The sequence below is a fragment of the Microcebus murinus genome, chromosome 4 (genome assembly GCF_040939455.1).
Source record: "Microcebus murinus isolate Inina chromosome 4, M.murinus_Inina_mat1.0, whole genome shotgun sequence".
NCBI classification, from domain to species: domain Eukaryota; kingdom Metazoa; phylum Chordata; class Mammalia; order Primates; family Cheirogaleidae; genus Microcebus; species Microcebus murinus.
In genome coordinates, this window is record NC_134107.1 from 28,404,592 (window position 1) to 28,428,016 (window position 23,425).

Genomic DNA, 23,425 nt, shown 5'->3' on the forward strand with positions numbered 1-23,425 from the left:
AGTATGAGCTCTCCATGCAGCCTAATTTAGGCTGACGATGAGTAATAACCAAATCCAAGCTATGCACATCGCTATATTCAAATTCTTTTGAAATCTTCAGTTGTTAGACGTATTCTATGCCTCAATTCTTTACAAAATATAAAGTTCTTGCTCTCTGACCCAGGATTTGTAATTTCTGGGTCAGATGCTGACAAACTTCTTCTAAGCTGAGTGGTGCTAGTTTGTAAGCCCGGAATCCAGTATGGACTTTGGTTTGCTCAGCCGTGAAAACTCTCAGCCTAGGGAGGGAAATTCTCCAATAGACGTCATTCTCTCTTAGCTTATAGGCAGAGCCTGCATTCAATACACCATTTAACTAACACTCATGTCTCTTAGGATATAGCTGGAAGATTCTCTGCTACAAATAACTTGAAAGTTGTATTTTGTCCTTTATTCCTTAAAAAATCTAGAATTTCTAATTTCCTGAGCATTTCATTCAATCATTCACTCATGTTTTCAGTTCATTCAACAAATATTGTTAAATACTAACATTGTGATAAACATAAAATACAGAGAATACAAGAATATAGAAGAAAACAAACTGGCCCCCATGTAGCTTATGATATATAAGAAGAAGAAGAAACACACATTTAAGAATATAGGTGTCAGTTCATAATTACAAATGTAATACATGCTATCTTTAAGCTCTTTTTTTAAATTTCAGAATATTGAAGTTTAAAATATTAAACTATGAGGCCGGGCGCTGTGGCTCACGCCTGTAATCCTAGCTCTTGGGAGGCCGAGGCGGGCGGATTGCTCAAGGTCAGGAGTTCAAAACCAGCCTGAGCGAGACCCCGTCTCTACTATAAATAGAAAGAAATTAATTGGCCAACTGATATATATATATATATATATATATATATATATATATATATATATATATAAAAAATTAGCCGGGCATGGTGGCGCATGCCTGTAGTCCCAGCTACCTGGGAGGCTGAGGCAGAAGGATCACTCGAGCCCAGGAGTTTGAGGTTGCTGTGAGCTAGGCTGACGCCACGGCACTCACTCTAGCCCGGGCAACAAAGTGAGACTCTGTCTCAAAAAAAAAATAAAATAAAATAAAATAAAATATTAAACTATGAATATATTGGTTGCATGGATTGCTTTTGTACTGCTTCAGACAAAGTTATAAATGTGCCCATTACACAGACAGTGTACATGATACATGCTATTTTGGAAAGACCTATGTGTCATGAAGAAAGATGACATGGAAAATTATATTTAGCTTATAGGTTAGGGGCACTCTCTATGAAACAGTTCCATTAAAATAAAACACAAAAGAAGACAGGGATAAATTGAAGACTGGGGGAGTCGTAGTTTTATAGGTGGAGGAATAGGACAAATGAATGAGGTGGGAAAAGTTTGGTGTCTTCCAAGACTGAAAGAAATCCAGGGTGGCTAGTGCACCAGGATCAAAGAGGAGGATCATACAGCATAAAATTGGGAATATATTTGTCTGCTTGGGCTGCATAAAAAATACTACAGAAAGCAAGATGAACACAGAAATTAAATTTTTTATAATTTTGGAGAATTGAAGTCCAAGAATAAGATCTGGCAGATTTGGTTTCTCACGAGGGTTCTCTTCCTGGCTTGCAAGCAGACCCATTCTCACTGTGTCCTCACATGGCTTTTCTTTGTGCACAGAGAGAGAGTGCATAGAGAATACTGCTTTCTTAGAGTACATCAATCTTAATGAATCCTCTTATCAATGTTTCCACTCATTTGCAAAGATGTTTTTCTTTCTTAATAGGCTGATTATCTCCCTGTTCACTGTGCTCTGATTCCTTATATCAAGTTTTTGTTTTTCCCGGACTTACATTCACATGCACATGCACATGCACATGCACATGCAAAGCAGATTATCAATCTTAAAAATATAGTCTGTCATATGCTATATGGATTCTGAGTTTAATTATTCATCTATATGCCAAGAGCATGTGGTGTTTCAAGGCATCTAATTTGGAAATTTAAATGCTCTTGATGACGCCTTATTTATTGTTCTCAGTTGTTGCAGAAATACCACTTAGTTTGAAAGGTTGGTATGGTAAAGATAACATATTTATTACTTATACCATAATAGTAATACTACAAAATATCTCAAATATCATCTCATCCAAAATCCTCATTTTAGACAAGAAAAAAATGACAAAACTAGTTATAAAAACAAATGAAAACTCGACTAATAAGTTGTAATTTATTCCAGATAATTTTATTGTTATCTTATGTATAATAACTTATTAGATCAAGCGTCAGAAGCTCTATCTAACCATAAGTTTTCACTTTATATGATGGTTATTTGTTGGAAAATATGATTGAGGAATTAATGAGATGTGGCTCATAAGACCATTATTTTATTGTATCACCCTATATTACTATATTAAAGACAGAAACAGGAGTTTGCAGGGTTTTGCCCTATAGGAATGTATGAACTCAATGGTTCACTTATTAGAGGCTGCTATCATGGGAGAGCATTAAATTTCTGGTAGGGATGTTTTCCAGGAAGGCTTCCCAAAATGTCAAAATCTGTGAGCGTCTCTGTGTCTTGAAAGACAAGACAAGGCAAATATGGCCCACAGGATGTGAGCTGGAGACAATGAGAGACTTTGCCCAGAGATGCGCCCCAGTGGTTATAAACAACCTGTTTATTAGAGATGGGCTTCCTGCTCTCTCCTGTCTGTCTGCCTTTAATTCCACCATAACTAATCAAAGAAATATAGAGTCATTATACCTCTTTTGTTTCACCTTTGTTAATTGACAACTACCTCTTAGAATTTAGAAGTTAGCCCCTGAAAGACTTTGTACCTGTTACTTCACCTAGACAGATTAGAAGCACCTGGAGAGGACTTTTGACCCTAATCCACTACCTGTATCCCCTAGCAACTGCATTCCCTGATATGCAAATATGTTACCCTGACAACTGGTAATTGATGTCTCTGATTATAAAAACCTGTATGAATCTAACCATATTGCTGGTGTTTATGGAGAAACACCAGTCTCCTAGGTGCCCCTGCTGTGTTATATCTGATCTTTATTTATATATATATATATATAAACCTATAAACTATATCTTAGTCTCTCTATATTCTTTTATTTCTCTCTGTTGCCTATCAATTTCCTTATCCTCTGTGATGACCCCTATCTTAGGGACTTGGCTCTGGGGGGAGAAGTAACTAATCTCCTCGCGGGTCTGCCTCAAATACGCTTCCCCACAGTGATTAAAACATATTTCCCAAATATAGATAGCTACAAAAATAAATACGAAAGATGACTTCTTTAAGCTTATTCTGTATTTGTTTTTTGATTCCATAGACAGGCCAGTCATAATTTTCTATGATAAACTGTTCTTTTCCTTTCTAATTTCAAAGACTATAGAGACTTCCAATGCTTTCTTGTTCCTATGCCAAAAAACTATGAGGGCTAGAAAGAAAGGAAGAATCAAAAAAATGTCTTTTACATTTTTGACCCATGGACTTAATTCTTCAAACCAGAGTTTCTGAGGACATTTAAAGTATACTGCCTGTTGGTGGTGGTAGTGAGGGGAGATTTAACTTACTGAGGTTTCAAGTGGCTTCACTGTGGCCTCCTATTACTCTCAAATGCCACAACAGGGTCAATGATGAGTAATTGGAACAAACCAGTTTAATGGAAACAAACAAATTTATGGAAAATCATGTCCTGGGCATTTTTCTTAATAGTACCCAGGGTGTGCTATTCCATTCTGTGAAATTTTTATTTGAGCTGTATTTAGTAATGTGGAAGATTTAGAGTTCATACTTAGTGAGTTCTGATAGGTGAAGGATATGAGATTGGCTTGGAAACCTCAATCTGCAAACTAAATCATGGATTAGTAAGTCTTATTTTCTATACAGGCAGCTAGTCACTTCAAAGACAGAGGGGAGAATTGTTTAGAAGTTAGAGTGTAGCACATCATTATAAGTCCTTTATGGAAATTTGATTTGGTGTTGGCTTTCAAACATTTAATTAAAAAAATACTCTATATTTTGCGTTTCCATCTTAGAATAGTTTTCCAGAGACCAAAGATAACAGGAATCATTAGCAAATTACAAAAGACTGACCAAAATGTATTAGCATATAGAAAATCACTATGATCCAAAGAAAGGCAAAAGTAAGCAATATATTATGAGTTAGTACCATATATTCTGAAACAAAAAGAGCCTTAAGAATTAGGTAGCATAGAATTAATGGTTTTATTCAAGTAAAGGACAATCTGGACATCAATTAAATAGTCAACATGAATGAACTTAGCAAGAGATAGTGGATGTAAAGATTTTGAGTAAGGGTTGTCATCAAAACTTAACATTTACATGTCTTAAAAATTTTATACTTTTGGTAAGAATAATAATTTCCAGTAATTTTTACATTCCCCAAAGTAAAATCTGCATTATTGCATTTTATCCAAACAACCATGTCATGTTTTGCAGTGACAGTTTGGCAGTCTTTTGTCATGATTTTGAGTTAAAGAATGCTTATCTAGTTAATGACAGAATTTGAAGTTGAACCTGCATCCTTTGAATTCAAAACTCATTGTATTCCATTCTATCACTCTATTTCAAAAGGGACCTCTCTTCAACCAAATTTAAGTCTTTATTGATTTGTAGTATTTGTGTATACATGTACAAACACATACTGATTTTTTCAACAAATTAAATTTTAAAATAGCAAAATATTTAAAAATCAAGGTTAAAAATATCAAATAGCACCAAAAAAAATCAACATATGACAAACCCCAGCCCCTTCATCTCCTCATGTAATGTTCTTCAGAGGCAAACATTTTTAACCATTTTAGTTCACTTTTTCATTCACTACCCTTTTGCAACATGCATTCTTGTTCAGGTCATCTTCACAGACAGTTGATTTGGATCACTGCCTTTATAGTCATACATTTCTTCCTTTTAGCTTTTCAACTCATGGACCACTAATATCCTAAGTCCCTCTCTGACATAGGTCTCCAGCAGTCCAAATCCAAATTTTAACTATTAGTGGCCTTGGCATTTCAGGTTTCTTATTTTGTTAAAGAAAAATTTAGTAATTTAAATGTTTTCATCATTTTAAAAAACTGATTGTATACAAAAGATTGATAAAGCATGGGTGAAGTTTTTTCCTCCAAATTCTTTAATGTCCACTTGAATAAACTTATCATTAAAAACAACTGGATCTAGAATTTTCTGTATTGGATTTGGAAAAAAAGAATATGGTTCTGAGATGGAATAGAATTCAAATGTACATGACCGTGGGTTTGCACTGCTCTCTATCCATATGTATTACATTTTCTATAGATTAAAGCTTTTGTTAGAAAATGCTGTATGCTAATAAGAATTAAAAGGGTTGGAGCAGAAATGACTTTGAGCCAGTCCTTTATTCAACTCTTTACTCTCTTTTCTTACTTTTCTAAATCCCCTCCACAAAGACCCACAGATATTCAAGGGGGAAAGTTGGCTACCTAATCACCTCGGCACACAATGAAGCAAACATTTTATTACATATTCTTACAAAAAAAAATCACCTATTTCCCTTAGACCCAAAGATATTTCAAAATAGAATTAAATTACTTTGCATCATATGGGCATTTTAGAAATAGTCATTTCTTCCTTCATCTTCCCTTTGACCACAAAACTACTCAAGATATAACCAAGATGGTCTGTTCACTTTCTTCTATTTCAGTCTCTAATAGAAGTTAGAATCCCTTTCTCATACTGTGAAGAGTGTAGCTTAATGCTGGAATGAGTTTATCAGTAGACATAACAATCTAAAAACAGGCGTGTTTAAATGAAAGATGATTTCATGACATCACCACCAGCTGAGACAGCTGGGTACCAACAAATAAAGATGTGGACACTAGAACAAAGGATAGGTGGCTTGTTCTTGGACACACATATAGTAAGGTGTCATGGAACCCTCTGAGATATTAGTGAATCTTTTTGAGATAATTTATTTCTCATTAATCCAATGGAGTTCACACCATAAAAATGACAGTGAGTCTAAAAATAAAAGCACCATATTTTGAATACACAGATTGGGAAAGTCAGAAATATATGAGGTGTATATTTTCATAAAAAAAACCTAACTTATATTTTTCTTTTTTTTTTCTTTTTAATCTCACCCAAATTCCATCATAATGAGGAAAATTCGAAATTGCCATTAGATAAACACCATGGTAATAATTGTCGCAGGCAAGATTGATCAATGGAAGCTTAAACCAAGGGGTGAAGGTTCTAAGAGAAAAACTCTACTTGCATACTCCTATAGTATCTCCTCCAAGATATATCTTAATTTGAAAGAGAAAAATGACAACTTTACCATGGAGAAAGCCAACAGTCACCATTTTAACCAAGTAATCTGGGTTCACATCAATAGGATCAAGGTAGATAGGCATTAGGTGCCCCCTGATATGATGCACTAGGAAGGGAATATAACTTTTATGGTATTTAATCTAACCATGAAAAAATCATAGAAACCCATATTCTACACAGTACCTGACCAGTAATATTCAATAGTGTAAAGGTAGTAAAATATAATAAAAAATCTTAGAATCTGTTATAGATTATAGGTGACAAAGGAGACATGACAATTAAATGCAATGTAGGATTCTGAGATGAATCCTGGGGAAAAAATGGACATTTGTAGAAAAACAGTAAAATATGAATAAAAGCTATAGTTTAATTTAAAATATTAGACAATACTGATTTTATTTTATAGTTTTAATAATTGTATTATGACTATACACAAATTAAGAGTGATGGAGAATGGTATGTAGGAAATCTCTGTATGATTTTTAAATTACCTATACAATTCTGTGAAATAGAAAATTATTTCTGAAATTAAAAGATCATATCCTAAATATTTATAAATAAGGTTATTATGATGATAATAAAGGTAGTTTTAGTGTACTTTTCTATTGAGCTACATCATAAATTCAAGGAAATATAGAAATTATAAATATACATCTCAATAAAACACTACAAAATAAGCACAATCATACAACTACCCCTCAGGCCAAGATATAGAACATTACTGGCACCCCAGAAACATGCCTCATATCTCCTTCCAATAACTATTCATCTCCTCTGTCTAGAGTAACCATTGTATTGTCTTCTAATACCATAACATTTTTGTTTTTGAATTTTATACAAGTGAATATAACAATTTACAGTCTATGCAGCAATAAATAAAAGTTTTGTTTTTTGTTTGTTTATTTATTGTTATATATTATTACCAATTGTTGGCTTTGCCTCAGTTTGCCTCTGAAAGACTTTGGCTTTACATCAGTTTGCATCAGGAGTTTACTTTATACCATTCTGGTATATACATAGAGTAGAGAGTCTTGGGCTGCTTTGTAGGGGGAGGTTTTTGATTAGTGCTTCAATATCACTACTTGTTACTGGTCTGTTCAGAATTTCTCTTTTGTCCTTATTCAAGCTTGAGAGGTTGTGTGTTTCCAAATATTTGTACATTTCCTGTAGATTTTCTAGTTTTTGTGAGTAGAAGTGTTCATAGTAATCTCAAATGATATTTGTATCTCTGTGGTATCAGTTGTATACCTCCTTTTACTTCTAGTTGGTCTAGATAATGATCTATTGATTTTGTTTATCTTTCCAAAGAACCAATTTTGGTTAGTGGATCCTTTGTATTGTTTTTGGATTTCCATTTCATTTAGTTCTGCTCTGATCTTTGTTATTTTTTGTCTTAGGGGTTGGTTTCAAGTTCTGTGAAGTGTTGCATTAGGTTGTTAATTTGTTATCTTTCTGTCTTTTTGATGTAGACATTTAGTGCTATGAATTTCCCTCTTAGCATTGCTTTTTCTATATACCAGAGACTTTTGAAGCTTATGTTGCTTTTGTAGTTCAACTAAAATATTTTTTTCCTTTTCTTCTTGATTTTTTCATTAACCCAAAGACTGTTTAGCAGCAGGGTGTTTAATTTCTATGATTTTTTGTAGTTTTGAGAATTCCTCATGAAATTTATTTCTAGTGTTATTCTACTATGTTCTGAGAAGACACATAGTCTGATTTCAGTTTTTCAAAATGTGCTGAGACTTGTTTTGTGGCTTAATATAAGGTCTATCTTGGAAAATGTGCTGATGAGAATGTATATTCTGTAATTTTTGGTAGAATGTTCTGTAAATGTCTGTTAGTTCCATTTGTTCTAGAGACCCATGTAAGTCCACTATTTCTTTGTTGATTTTCTGCCTCAATGATCTAATTCTGTCAGTGGAGTGTTGAAGTCCCTTGCTATTAGGATGTTGCTGTTTATTTCTATTTTTAGACCTGGTAGAATTTGTTTTATGAATCTGAAAGCTCTTTACTTAGGTGGATATCTATTTAGGATTGTTATATGTTCTTATTGAATTGATTGATCTCTTTATGATTATATAATGAGCATCTGTGTCTTTTTTAGTACTGTTGATTTAAAGTCTGTTTGATATAAGAATAGCTACTCTTGCTCACTTTTAGTTTTCCATTTCCATGTGATTTCAGGGGAATTATCTAAGAACATCCCTCAGAATGATTTTCTACTTGATTTTACATTTTACATTTTGGGCAAGTTTAACAGCTAATAGTACATCTGAGTAATGAAACCATATCTGTAACTGTGACTTTATGAGAAATTTCAGAGGTAATATCAATTTATTTTAAAAATTTTATTGAGGTGTATTGATATGCAAAAAATTGCACACATTTCTTGTTAAGTAAGATATATGAATTTATGGTGATTTTTTTTGAAAAAAATATAATCCCCCAAATTAGGATACAATTTAAAATATACTCTCTGGCCATTTTTCCTTCCTGGCCCCTCAGCCTTCATGATGAAGACTAATTTTTGGATTTATGTGAAGATGTTGCAGAGAATGAGGAAGGGAAGAGAGAAGGCAATGGCTTCAGAATTTGCCTGATCTGTATCAACTCTGCTATGCCAACTTCAAGGAAAAATAAAGCACAACAGCATGTTTTTGTTGGAAAAGTCAGCAGATGTGACTTGAAGATAAATAGGGAACAGATGTGATGAGTTAGATAGTTTGCTTTTACATAGACAAATGTGGCTATAGCCATCATAATTGGGAAATGCTTTAACTGCAGAATCCACTCTGTCTCATAAATGCCAAGCTTATGTTTCTTATCCTCTTGGAAGTTCTAAAAGAATCATAGAGAACACCCTCAAACCCTTTTTAAACTATCACCTGGGAATGTGGACTGCTCATTTAAATGAAATTAATAAAAAGTGATTTAAAAGATAGGCATTGCATTATATGCAGATTGTTGTGAAATACCCTATTTTAGAGTATTTGTTGTTAAAAATAAAGAAAAGGAAGGAAAGAAATAATAAAAAAAATTTAAGAAAAGAAAGATATTTGGCAGACCTGGTATGGGCAAACATTAGGGATGCCATAGTTGTATTGATGGAGTTGGAAGTTGGAAAAAATAAAAAAAAAAACTCAGTCATTAGACTTGGCATGCAATTTCTGAATTCTGTGATATTTATTTCCTTGGAGGAAACCGATATGCTCAGCTATTGGACTTCTGGCTCTTCTGACTCTTCTCAACTTCTGTAGGAAGTTGCAGATCAGCTGTCCCTCTGCTGCTTTGGATGCCTACTTGTATCCTCTTAAGGCAAACAAGAAGGAAGCTATAACCCCATTTCATTTGGTGAAATCTTTCAACTGAAATCCCTGAGTCTAACTTTTACCTCAATCCTTTGTTTTTCTGCAGTTAATAACAGAGGACTCAATTATTTCTCATCTTTTCCTTCTTTTGAAAGCATGTGCTAATAAAGCCTAGATCTAATTAAAACACTGCGGTGTTGTTGTTTTTCTTTATTTGTACTCAGCAGATTTTTATTTTATTGTGGATGTGGATGAATGAGATTCCTGCTGCTTGATAATCTAAACTATCCTGGTATTCCACTTTGCTTTTATATGCTCCATAATAATGTAATCCCTTCAGATCACTGGTCTAACAATAGCTTCAATGTACACTGTCAAACTAAGTGGAAGCATATAGCATACTGAACGCTGTCCAGAGATCTGATCAGAACTCATCAGTACTTGAGTGGATTAATAAAATGTGGTATATGTATACTATGGAGTACTACTCAGCCACAAAAATGGTAAACTAATACCTTTTATAACAACCTGGATGGAACTGGAGACCATTCTTTTAAGTAAAGTATTTCAAGAATGGAAAAACAAATACCACATTTACCACTATTAAATTGAAACTAATTGATCAATACCCATATGCACATAGTGTAGTAAAACTCAATGAAACCAAGCAGATGGGAGGGGGGAGGAGGGGATGGGCAAATTCACACCTAATGGTTACAGTGCATGCTATCTTAGTGATGGACACACATATAATTTTGACTCAAACTACACAAAAGCAAATCATGCAACCAAAACATTTGTACCCCCATAATATTCCAAAATAAAAAAGAACTGACAAAAGTATTTTGTCATGCAAATTATATTGCATACAAGAAGAATATGATAAAATATTCTCATGATACATGGATATGTTTAATTTATGTGAATGAAGACAAAATTGAATGAATCATTATATCTCTTAGTCCATAAAAGAGAGCAAAAATTATTTCTTCTGTCTATCTTGAATACTGATTCAACCTGTTATCAGTTTTGTGGGCCTCCATTTCTCCTTGTTATAATATCTAGCTTGTAGAGAGTTAAAGAAGATGAAATTATGTCATATATTGTGTAAAGTATCTAGGACACAGGAGAACTGAGTATACAGTAGTACACAGATGGATTCTGACACTTATTTGTTATGTGATTGGAGCAAACTTCGTAACTTTGTAAACTTCAATTTACTCATCTGTGGGATAATAACTACTTATTATAATGGTTGAGGATTAAGCAAGATAATGACTGACAAAGTAGTCAGAATGGTTCCCAGTACATTGTAAAGTAAAGGCTCAATAAATGTTAGCTGTTATGGTTATCAGTATATCTTAATTCTCTTTCTTTAATTCAATCTCTCTTTCTCTGTTAATCTCTTGCAGAATTTGTAGTGGACAAAATATGTTCAATTGATCCACTACACTCTGAGATCTTTTTGACATCTATGTGTAGATGCCAAAGACTGAAGTCTTCCCCTGGGTGTCTCCATCTACAAAATTTGTTATAATTTATTTAATGGGGGGCATATGAAGAGCCAAAGCTAGGGTAATATGCTATATTTACTCTTGGAATCCATTTAACCCCATGTTTTTTTTTTACCTAGCTTTATGCCTATGCAATATAGCTGAGTTTCTACCTTCCCCTCTAACTCTGCTTATCATTAAGAAGCAGGTTGCCTGCATGACTGTGGTCAAAGCTTCCCCTTGTGACCAAACCATTTCAAACCAGTGGAATCCAAGCCAGTAGCTTATTTGACCTCTAAAGAACCTCTGATCTCATTATAATCCAATTTCCATGCTAAATGACTCTCCCATCAGTGCCATGACAGCTGACAATTACCATGGTGATAACCAGGAGAGACCATAAAGGACAAAGAGGAGACAGTTTTCCAGTTCTGAGAAATTCTTCCCCCATTCCCAAAAAAAGACATAAATATTCCACTCTCTGCATTTAATACCCAACCCTTCATTAAAAGAAATCCTATATTGTAATCACCTCACTTCTCATACAATCGGAAATTGATATGTGAGCTACGCTCCTGCTTCTCCATTCCTTGGCCAATTGAATAAAGCTTTACTTGCTTAACACTCACTTTTAGTTGCCTATATCGGCTTCCCAACACCAAATAGAAAAGAATCCCATTTTTAGGGAAAAACTGGCTATATCAGTAACCAAATCACTCTGTGTATGTGACAGCCCCTTGTAGTTCACATGTATAATTAAGTATATAATGAACTTTTCACATGATAACAGAACCAAGTATAAGAAAATATTATAGCTCTAAGCTTTCTGGATATACGTGATAGTAGAAGTTAGAAAATTAAGAACTAAGTAGAAGTTAGGAAATGAAGGCTAAGTCACCAAGAATCTCAACTTGCTTTTTTGCAAATTAGGAATGATAATAATACCTTCTCTAATTTCTTCACAGTACTTCTCTACTGAACATATCATCACCTATTCAATTTTCTTTCTACTGAAAGTCCTTCCCTCGTCCTTAGTGACTCCACTCATTAACATAGACACTTCACACTGATTCTGACTCCTCAGTTCTGTATCATAAGCAATTCCCTTCTTTGTCACTACCATCACCTACATTACATTTGTCCTGATCCTAGACCTTGTCACCATCTGATTGTTTTTAACTTCCATAATCACCAATTAAGTAATCTAACTTTCTGACCACAAACTGTGTTTCTTCTCTCCTATTATGTTTATCCATCTATACAGAATTCGAAGTCTGTTGATATCTCTATGTCCTTATGTTCGAAGATCCTTCCTTCACCTTTATTTTTCAGCTAAGATCTTATAGCTTATTATTTTTAAGACTTCTTCCAATTTTAAAAATCATGTTGACATTTTTCTTATTGTTATATCCTATATATAGTAAAATACAAAACTGAGATTCAACTATTCTGTATTCTATATTTATGCATGCATTTCAATAGCAAGGTCTACTGGAAAAGTCACAAAATTAGGGTATACTAATGTTACCATAAATTCATAATTATCAATCTCAAATATGCTCTCAAATTACCTACAAAATACTATTTCATTCTATAGAAATTCTAATCATGAAAATGAAAATAACTAATATTTGATGATATTCACCTCCCTGTGAGTATATATGAGGTAGATAGATTGATATACAAATACATACATATATGAAAACATACATACTTGCATTCATATCCAATGATATCCCCAAAATAATTTTAGAAAAGTAGAATCACACTACATAATATATTTTAGAAAATATTAAATTTGAATATATATGAATTTAACCAAAGATAAAGACAATCTCATGAATTTGAATGAGATCTGAGCTTCTTAGAAATCTTTTAGGATTGTCATCTTGGATTTTAAACTGTAGGTTTTAACTTTAGATACTTCCAATGTTTAAGAAGTTAAAACATGTTCTTTCATACCTTATTTTCCCAAACCATTCATTTTTGTCAATAATATTAGTGTTTTCTGTTTGTGTGTGCTTTTGTAACCATCATTTCCCAGTTGTTTATTTAGATTCTACATTTATATGGATAAATATACTCAACAGTTATCCTTTGACCTTGATGAGTTATCTCTGATATCTTTGTCATTCAAGCACTTTTGCCTGGATTTTGTTGTTCAGAGCTGTTTTGTTTCATATCTGGTTTTGAAATGTGTATATGAGTGCTATAATTTCTATATTCTTACATTTTCAAAAATTTCTTTCAGTAATTTTCATGTTATTCATATTCATATCTTGGAACCCAGAATGAAAGTTCCAAAAAGGTATGGAATTTTTTGGTTCACTGCTCAGTTTTTAGAGCTCGTAACAACACATGTGCATATTAGAAGCCCCACAAATATTTATGCAATGAATGAATAAATGAATGCACATAATAAAACCAAAGTCAGGGCTTGAAATCATACCAGAAGAATTTCCCAAAATGTGCATAATTCTAAAATCACACAGGATAATTCGTTATTTAATTCACATATTAAATAACAAAAACTTTCATAATTTTTGTGAAAACTTGGAATGGTCCATGGTGAAGAAAAAAGGTGACATTTTAAACAACTATTGCATTAGAAATGGCTGCCATTTAGAGAAAACAACTAATAGTTGAATGTGTGAAAGTACCAAAAATGTAAGAAAGTAACAAGCAGAGACCTGAGGACATCTTAGACACACGAGGTGACTGAAGCAGTCCAACACCTAATAGCACTGTAGGTTTTCTATGATTTCATGGCGCTAATGGAAGTGACTTCAGACACATCACAGATGGTATTTTTTTTGTGCAGTTAAGAGAAACTATAATAAATAGTTTGCAAGAGTAGTGACTTGTTCTAAAAGGAAAGGCACTTAGAGATAGGTCTACTATACTCTCTATAAACCCCTGGAATATAGGAGGAAATCCCTGACACTTGCTCTATTATAATGGCACTTACATTTTTGTGGCATGTTTTTACGAGTTAGTGGATATTTACAGACATAGTCTTTATGACAAACATTCCAGATAGAATAGTTATTCACATTTCATGAACAAAGTTATTGAGGCTAAAATAACTTTATATCCTCAACCAAGAAAATGTACTAAATGAATATCAGAAGTGAATTTATACTCATCTTCTAACTACAGATTAGTTGTTATACTCCTGTGAACGTTAACTTATTATTTCCAAGTAATTCATGCCACTATCATACATTTATGATTAAACAGATTATACAAGTCAAGCTTATCCTTGAATACATATTCCAAATGTTCCTGAGAAACATCAAGGAAACTTAAGCAGCTCTAAAACAAAAGAAATTGTAGTAAACATTAGACGAACAGTAGAATTTACTCAGTCATTTCAAAATAGCATGGAAATAATCCATTGTAAATATATGCTTTGAAATTATGTACTTACTGTGATTTTTCTACACATTTACATTACTATCAGCATTAATTTAATATATATTATATACCTATGTGGAAACAACCAGAAAACAGATATTTTAGAATGTCTACACCAAGAAACTGACTCCTCTATAGCACTTGGAAATCTATCTGCTGGAAGACACTCTAATTGCAGGTACATGCCGCTAAAAGAACATTCCAAATCCAAGAGCTGTTAATCCAAAGTGGACTTCCAAGAATATTTTGGCACAAAAATGTCTGTATTTATATGTGTGGAAACATCTTAAAGTAAATTACTTCTCAGCTGAAGATATTAGAAACTAGGCAAAACAACAGGGATAACTGAACACCAAAGTGCAGTCCCCAAGTACCTTTATTGAGAAGGTCCATTTAATGCCTTGCAAAAGGAAAAGTGAAATTTATTTTAATTAAGAAAACTAGTATCTTATGAGAATCAAGAAACTTTTTGAGATAATTAATATATCAAGAGTTACTAGAGTGATTGTTTTTTTTTCATTGTTTTTCATGGTCTACCCACTTTCTTAACCATTTGTTTAGTGCAGGAAAGATTAGCTTTTGGTTTCAGTGAGTTTCCCACAATGATAAACTCAGGTTATAACCACATGGTCTGAGACTACGGCTGTATTTATTTTTTTCTTGCACCGATATTTTGTTAAGAGGATCAGTAAAGCCTAGGAATGAAGGCTTCATTTTACTAGAATCAGCAGCATGTGGAATGATTCCCATAGTGTGGAAAAGAGACATCCACGTCAATGACTTCATCAAGGTTTATTTTTCATTTCTTCCATAGTTGTGCTGCTGACACATGGTCTGGCTGTTTTGCTGTATCATGGGGGAAAACAACAGCAGAATATGATTTAAAAAAGCAAGCAGTTTCACAGTTTTGCTGATGGAAAGGGCAGAAAAAATTGTCTTTTAAGTTGTTTACTTCTCTAAGTATCAATCACTAGTTTCAAATGTTGATAAAAGCTATCTATTAATATATTAATAGATAATATTTCCTGTTAATATTTCCTGAAAAAAATTTAGTATCTTGGGGTCAGACGTAGTCTCTAGTGAGGTTTAATAGCTTAATCCGGACATTATTTTCCCTAAATACAGAAAATGGGAGTCTGATCTCTAGAATCTCTTTCAGGTCTAACATGCTAAAACTTATTTTTTTGTTTCTTTTTTGATTTAATTTTACTTAAACATTAAATCCTAATAGTTAAATCCATCAGGATTTAGCAAGTTATTCTTAATTCTAAACCAATATACTCTCATATTAAGATGTCTAAAATCTCTTTTTAAATTATTATGATTTTAATTGTGATAAAGTACATATAGCATAACATTTACCATCTTAACCATGATTCAGTGTGCAGGTCAATAGTGTTAAGTATACTTACATTGTCTTGCAACCAATCTCGAGAACTTCTTCATCTAATAAGACTGAAATCTTCACTTCCTGTACTTCCTCCCAGTTCTAGGAAGCCACCATTCTACCTTTTGTTTCTATGAGTTTGACTACTTTAAACAACTCAAATAAATGAAATCATGCAGTGTTTGTCTTTTTTTGAGACTGACTTACTTCACTTAGCATTTGATATTCACTCTGAATTTTATATCTGTTAAATTGTGATCAGATAATCTACCAATGAACTAAACAAACAAACAAAAACACACCCTGAACTCAGTGGCATACAACAACAACAGTGGCATGTTATTATTTAACCTTGAAAATCAGGAAGTATCACTTCTAAAGTGTTCTATTCATTAGAAGTTAGGCATTAAGAATGGTAAAAGGGGAGACATTAGACTCCCATATACAAGAGGAAAGGAATTAGATACTCAAAGGGAAGGATGCCAAAGGATTTGAAAACATGTTTTAAAACCAGCATAAACAGTGTCACAAATGATAAAATACGTTTATTTTATTGTCTTCATATATATTATTATTCCTCTTAATTATCTTATTACATTTTTGTATAATTTATAAACATTCACCTGACCTTGTGATAACAGTCATTAGGGAATACCAAAATGGAAAAATGTCATGTAGCAAAAGCTCACAATAAAAGGATAGCAATAATCTTGCAAAATACACACTTCTGATTTGGGACAAGGACCCTTCATAGGCTGATTTTTCCATGATAACTATAAATTATCATGGTGGCAGAGGTAGGACAATGATATCCTGTAATGATACAAAACATATGAAAGCCAGGTGGAAGGTAGCTGTGCCTTACTGTATGGTGCCCCGTACTGGGACATCAAACAAATATCTGAAGAGCATGTGGTTTTGTTTCTATTTGAATCTATGTATACCATTAGGGTTAATGGATTTTGGAAGGCCTTCCAGATATCTGTAAGTTTTTAGTATTAAGTCTTACAATTTAGATATTTCAGAAAAATAAAAATCTCTTAAGCAGTTAGTAAAAACGCTCGAGTACAGAGCCCATAGTGCAGATATAATGCATTGCTTATGATAATAAAGTAACTCTAAGCAAATTAAGTATCTGCCTGATAGTGATTTTGCAAACTGCTTATTTGAATAGATAGATCCTTCAATAATTTATTTTTTCTAAAATACTTGCAAATAATTAAGAAAAGATACTTTCTTTGTAAATAAATAATTTCTTTCACTATTGGACTGATACGATTTAATTAAAAATGATTTTATTTATAAATAATATAAAAGTAGAAATTAGTCCAGGTTCTCTATTATTCTATTTGTAAATTAAAAATTTATTCTTAAGTGTGTATATATTTATATTTCCATACATGTGTGTGAATATGTATTCACCATATGATTTAGAAGAACAAGAAATTTTTATATTAATGAAGGAAACACTTTCATTTTTATACATAATTCATAAAAACACTATAAATTATAAAACTAAATTAAAAGTTAATATACACCTAAAAAACTTCTATAATATTAAGTAAGCTTTAGATGGCTTTGAATTTGTGATTGCTGAGGTCCCTTTTCTATATTTTGGATAGCATAAATTTGGTATTCCGAACTTAGAGACGACACTTTAATGAAATTTGAATCATAGATTAAAGTCATGATTATAGCATCCAATTAAAAGAAATCAAGGTATAAAAATAGCAGATCAGTCAAATAATAAGTAGTATGTGCCAGCTATTTACATGATGCTAGGAACAGATACCTATTACTTACACTTCTCAGTTGGGGAAACTGGGTTTGGACCTTATAAAGATTATCATTCATTCAAGATTCAAAGACATGACTACCTAAAACCAGTGTTTCTCTAAATCTATCTCCCCAAACAAATTCTGTAAAGCTTATTTTTATTAAAGAAAATTGTGTGTAAAAGCTTCATTTTGCTTTTTATTCTAATGCTGGAGCCATATTCCTGTTGGTATCCTACACCACCTCTGATGACAATTGGTTTGATAGTTCACATTTCTCACTCTACTGCAGCAATAATTATACTACCCTTGCAGTGCTGTTTATTTGACCTTCCACTCCTAATCACAACTCCTCTCCTAGTCCTAGCTAAATTTAAGGTTGCTTCTGGTCATAGTGAATCATTTTGAGAGGTTGCCTAGAATCATTTGGTGCAGTTGTTTAATAGGGAGGCAGAGTGAGACGAACACTGTAATATAGAGAAAAGAACATGGGCTGTGCCCCTGCCCATCACATCACATTAATCAACAAATGGTAATGCATATTATTACCAATATTGTATTTTCATCCTATTTAGCAATAAGTTGAAGAAATAATATGAGAATTTTCAAAGCTAATCCCCTTCTTAATTTGCAAGTACTTTTCTAAACTGATTCTAAACTGTAAGAATATTATTACCATGAGATTTGTAAGTGCTCTACCAATTCAGAGAGCCTATGATTAAAGGCAGATTCAAAATTAAAGTTGAATAAAAAATAGCCAATAATCCATTACTCAGTATACAATCTTAATATGAGATTAATTCATGACAGCAAAAATAATTTGTGAGAGGATTTGATATTTTAAAAGTAAGCATTAAAAATGTCAAAAATTATTTCTCATTTAGACATTCTAACAAAAGTATTAGAGAATATTCTCTGCAAAAAAAAAATTAATTGAGATGCATGTAACAACTCTTAAAGACTCACATAGCAGAAATCAATGTACACATTTTACTTTAAGAAATGTCACTTTCTCCCTTCCTTTTTTTCCCCTCCCTCTCTTTTTCACTCCTTTCCTTATTCCCTTTATTTCTTTTTCTATATTTTGGTTTACACTATAAAGGGAAAATAAAAATATTGTGAATTCAAAACTAATCCAAATTAACTAAAAATATATATACCTGTTTGATTAACAGAACAAAATTTACACAGTAGCTGTAGAATATTTTCATAGACTACTGAAACATTACTTTCTGTGATTTACTACAATTTTACTTGTTTTACCAAATTGCTCTATGTGGATAATATAATAATTCATATTTTCTCAAGGCAATTTACTATATTCAAGTTATATGAGGCTTTGACTATGTCAATAAATATAATTTTAGGTAGAATGCTTTGGTGTTCTTGTTTAGTTAATCATATTTTATTCTTAACGACGTAATTGAGAGAATTGTTTATTATAGTTTAAATAGTATTTTATTTTAGTTTTATTACTATCAAGCACTTACGGACTTAGCATCATATTTCTCATTATTTAGATATATCACATCATCTATAGATATAATTCTTATTCATTTCTGTTCTTCAATATAGATTTATCCTCATGCATCTGTTCAAACATATTATGCCCTTTTATTGTATGTGCAGCTTCCTGCATTGGTCCATTGCCCAATTTACTTTATTTCTGCGTCTTGATCTTAGTACATATTATTTTGATTCACTTATGATAGTACAGCATCATTTTATATTATCTTTCACTTCATTTTGGTCATTATGGTTTATGTTTTCATCATCTCAAATCCAAGTCATATCATTTTGAAGCAGGCACTTGCCATTGTGTGTCCAATTATAATTGTCTTCTTTTATTTCCTGCTACCTTGAATTCAATTACCCCTGTTATTCACTTCCCATCTATTTATATTCTTTTCAATTTGATTTTCTAGGGCTCTGGTTCTGCTATTATTACTTTATACTATAGTTTTTTTTTTCTGATTTCATGTACTTGATTTTCATTTATGTTTGTTCAGTTTTCATTTATACGTATACAAACTTCATTTATTCCTTTTGGTATTTATATGTCATTGTTTGACTGAAGCAGTATTTTTAAGGATTTACTCTTAACTTCACTAATTTTTTCACAATGATGTCAATGAATTATCATTGCTAAATTTTTCTAAAATTATTTTAGTCATAAATTATGTTTTTACAGGATTTGTATACTCTTCCTATGCAATCACATCTTTGAGTTGATTTTACTCTATTTGTGTTGTGCTTTAAATCAGTACATTTGGCTAAATATCACAACAGTTAGTTGTTGGTGAGAATGCTACTTTCAATTTAACTCTAAATTTTCCTTTCACATTATTAAAAAGTAGTCTAATAGTGTTCTTAAATTCCATTTTAAGTCTCTCAATTTTAATCAGATAAGTAACATGATAGCCTTTCACTTTATTATTTACAGCAGGAAATTTTAATCACTCCTGTCTTTCATAGCACTTTACCTGATGTTAATCGTGGACCTCAGAAATCAGAGGCAAAGTATTAGATTTGCATAATTATTCAAAATAGTAATCAGGATCTCTTAAATACTGATGCCAGAAAATTAATTGAAAAGTTAAAGCACACAGGATCTTATCTTTGTTAATGTTGTTTTTTGTGGGCTTCTTGAAATTTCCTGCAGAAAGTGCTAGAGGTTCTTACTGTATTTCAAATGCTTTGTACTATGGCTATAAAATATCATGCTCCCATTCATAAATGAAATAGTTGACATTATTATATATATATATGTGTGTGCGTGTGACATATCTAATAAGACTGGGAATTAATTTATAATCTTACTTAATTTTAACTTATTTAAACTTAATATATATATATAAGCTATTAGCTTCCATAGTAAACAGAACTGTGCTAAAGAAATTCACATTATTTTATTCCATTTGAATATCATTTTTCAGTACATATTATTGTCAGGACAATCTAAGATGACCAAAGTATATAAAACCATATGATATAGCCATATGAATTTCCAATAAAAATAGCAAAATTAAATAAAAAAGTCTACATGTATGTTTCAGAAATTTAAAAAGGGTTGTTTGCTTTTCATTTTAATCAATAACTAAGAATACTTATTTCACTATCATCAATTAACCAAACTGTAGAATATTTTCCCTGACACAATGAGATTGGAATGAGACAAGGACAAGAACAAGTTGTAGTCCTGAGGGGAGTGACAAATTAAGTCAATGTTTTATTGCTGAACTGAATTGATAGTAGACATAGTAAAAAAAGAGAAGAGTCAGGGGAAAGGATATTTCAGAAAATAATCACAGTACTTTCAAATTATCTGTATTGATAAGTTGCCTTCATGAGTAAAGAAGTAGAAGCGAGTATGTGTAATAAATCCCAGCTGAATAATGGAAATTAACTATTCTTTTAACTTGATTTTTATAGTTCCATAACATACACAAGGCATAGAAAGGTCTATTTCCAAGCATAAATGTAAATAAATATTATTTGTATACTATATGTACATATAAGATATATGTACATATATATGTATACCTACATATTTGGTATTTTCAAATGAAAGCTGATACATTTTATTCTTTCTTAATCAATATGAGTCTAATTTTACTTCAAAGTCTTGCTGTACTGATATGATCCTTATAAATGCAAGATATACTTTAACACACTGGGTATTTTATACATTTGCATCAACATAACACAAAAAATTTGGTACAAATCTCAAACACACACAAAAATTATTAATTAATAATTAGTCAAAATATTATGTATTGAGAAACCCTTTTACATTGGTTTCAAAGGCCACTGAAAACATCTGAGAAAAAATGCAGGGCTTCCAAAGGTTATGGACAGACTTCCAGTTTCCCCCACAACCTGAATAGAACTTAGAAGTCATCATTCCCATCTATGCAAGAATAAGATTAAAAAAACTGGAAACGAATGACTTTTCTTGAACCCAGCAGAGAACTAAGGCTGCAGGGCAAACTGGTATCCTGAAATCTGGAGAATCAGGTACACGCAAAAAGTCAGAGTCAAGACTTGCTTAACAGGGGCAGAAGTTGAGGGCCATAAACTGGCAGGAATATTTATATGGCAATTAAATTACTGGAGGCCAAATGAGGAGGGTGAGAAACTTCTGGGCCCACAGTATTAGGAGGGTCCCACCCTTCCATGAGTTTTACCTCCAGAAACATCACCAGGTTCTCAAGAGGAAGGTCAGAGAATGATCCCTTTATGGCCATACCAGGGGGAAGGAAAGATTAATCTTTGTGAAATATGCTCCCAGCCTTCTCCAAAGCAAAAGTCTGCTCTCCAGGGTGAAAGAATTTATCAGAGCCTTATCCCAGCTGAGGAAAGAACATTGGTCCCACCCCAGCCTGTTGTAGCTTTTCTTTTCTTTCCTTTTTTTTTTTTTTTGAGACAGAGTCTCGCTTTATTGCCCAGGCTAGAGTGAGTGCCATGATGTCAGCCTAGCTCACAGCAACCTCAAACTCCTGGGCTCAAGCAATCCTACTGCCTCAGCCTCCCGAGTAGCAGAGACTACAGGCATATATTGGTTGGCCAATTAATTTCGTTCTATTTATAGTAGAGATGGGGGTCTCCCTCTTGCTCAGGCTGGTTTCGAACTCCTGACCTCGAGCAATCTGCCCGCCTCAGCCTCCCAGAGTGCTAGGATTACTGGCGTGAGCCACCGCGCCCCGGCCTATTGTAGTTTTTCTGTGTTAGCAAAGTAGAGGGAAAGAAAACGCTACACCACTAAAGAAATAGTTTTGAAGTCACAAGCCAGAGACAAGATCCACTAAAACCAAAGATATCATCATCAGGTTATAGAATGCTTCCTTCCCTGGATCCTTAATACCACACAAACAGGGCTTCAGTTTAACAACAGTGGATTATAACCAAAAGGGCTGCGACACAGAGACTGTCTCTGGAAAAATATGTAGGAAAAAACAAAGTCAAGAACAGAAACAGAAACAAGAATACTAGAAGAATTTGAAGCTTCAAGAAACTACTGCCTCAATAAATATTTGAATACAGCTCAACTCCTAGTGAGATTAAAATAAATCCTCACACAAAGGTCCATTTAGCTCAATTCCTATCATCTAATACAAGATGTCCAGCTTTCAACAAAAAAAATACAAAGCTGCATGCCAAATGACAAGAAAAAGTATTGTCTGAAGAGAAAAGTAAGACACAGAAACAAACTCACATACGACAAAGCCGTTGGAATTATCTGACAGGAAATTTAAAATAACTATAATTAATATGTTAAGGGCTTCATGGAAATAGTAGACAGCATGCAGAAACAGATGGATAATGTAAGCAGAGATGTGAAAACTCAAAAGGTTAGTGAACTCTAATATGTCTGCTGGCATAAGTTTTTATCTCTAATTTAGTTGTGAAAATTTGCATGTTTTAGGAATGAAATGAGATATGCTGCTAATGATATTGCTTGGCATTTCAATAGTATTTTAGAGCAATAATGCATTGTTGCTTAACTTATTTTATTACGTCCTAATCACTGGTCTGAGAAGTAGGAAAACAGGCATTGTTCTTGCAGAGTGGTATTCAGAATCTTCCTCAGTCTGCTTAAAGCTAAGTTATGCTGTGATAACAAATGACAGGAAAATCTTAGTGGCTTCCATCTGTACAGGTTTACTTTTCTCTTAGATCACAGGTTTATCAA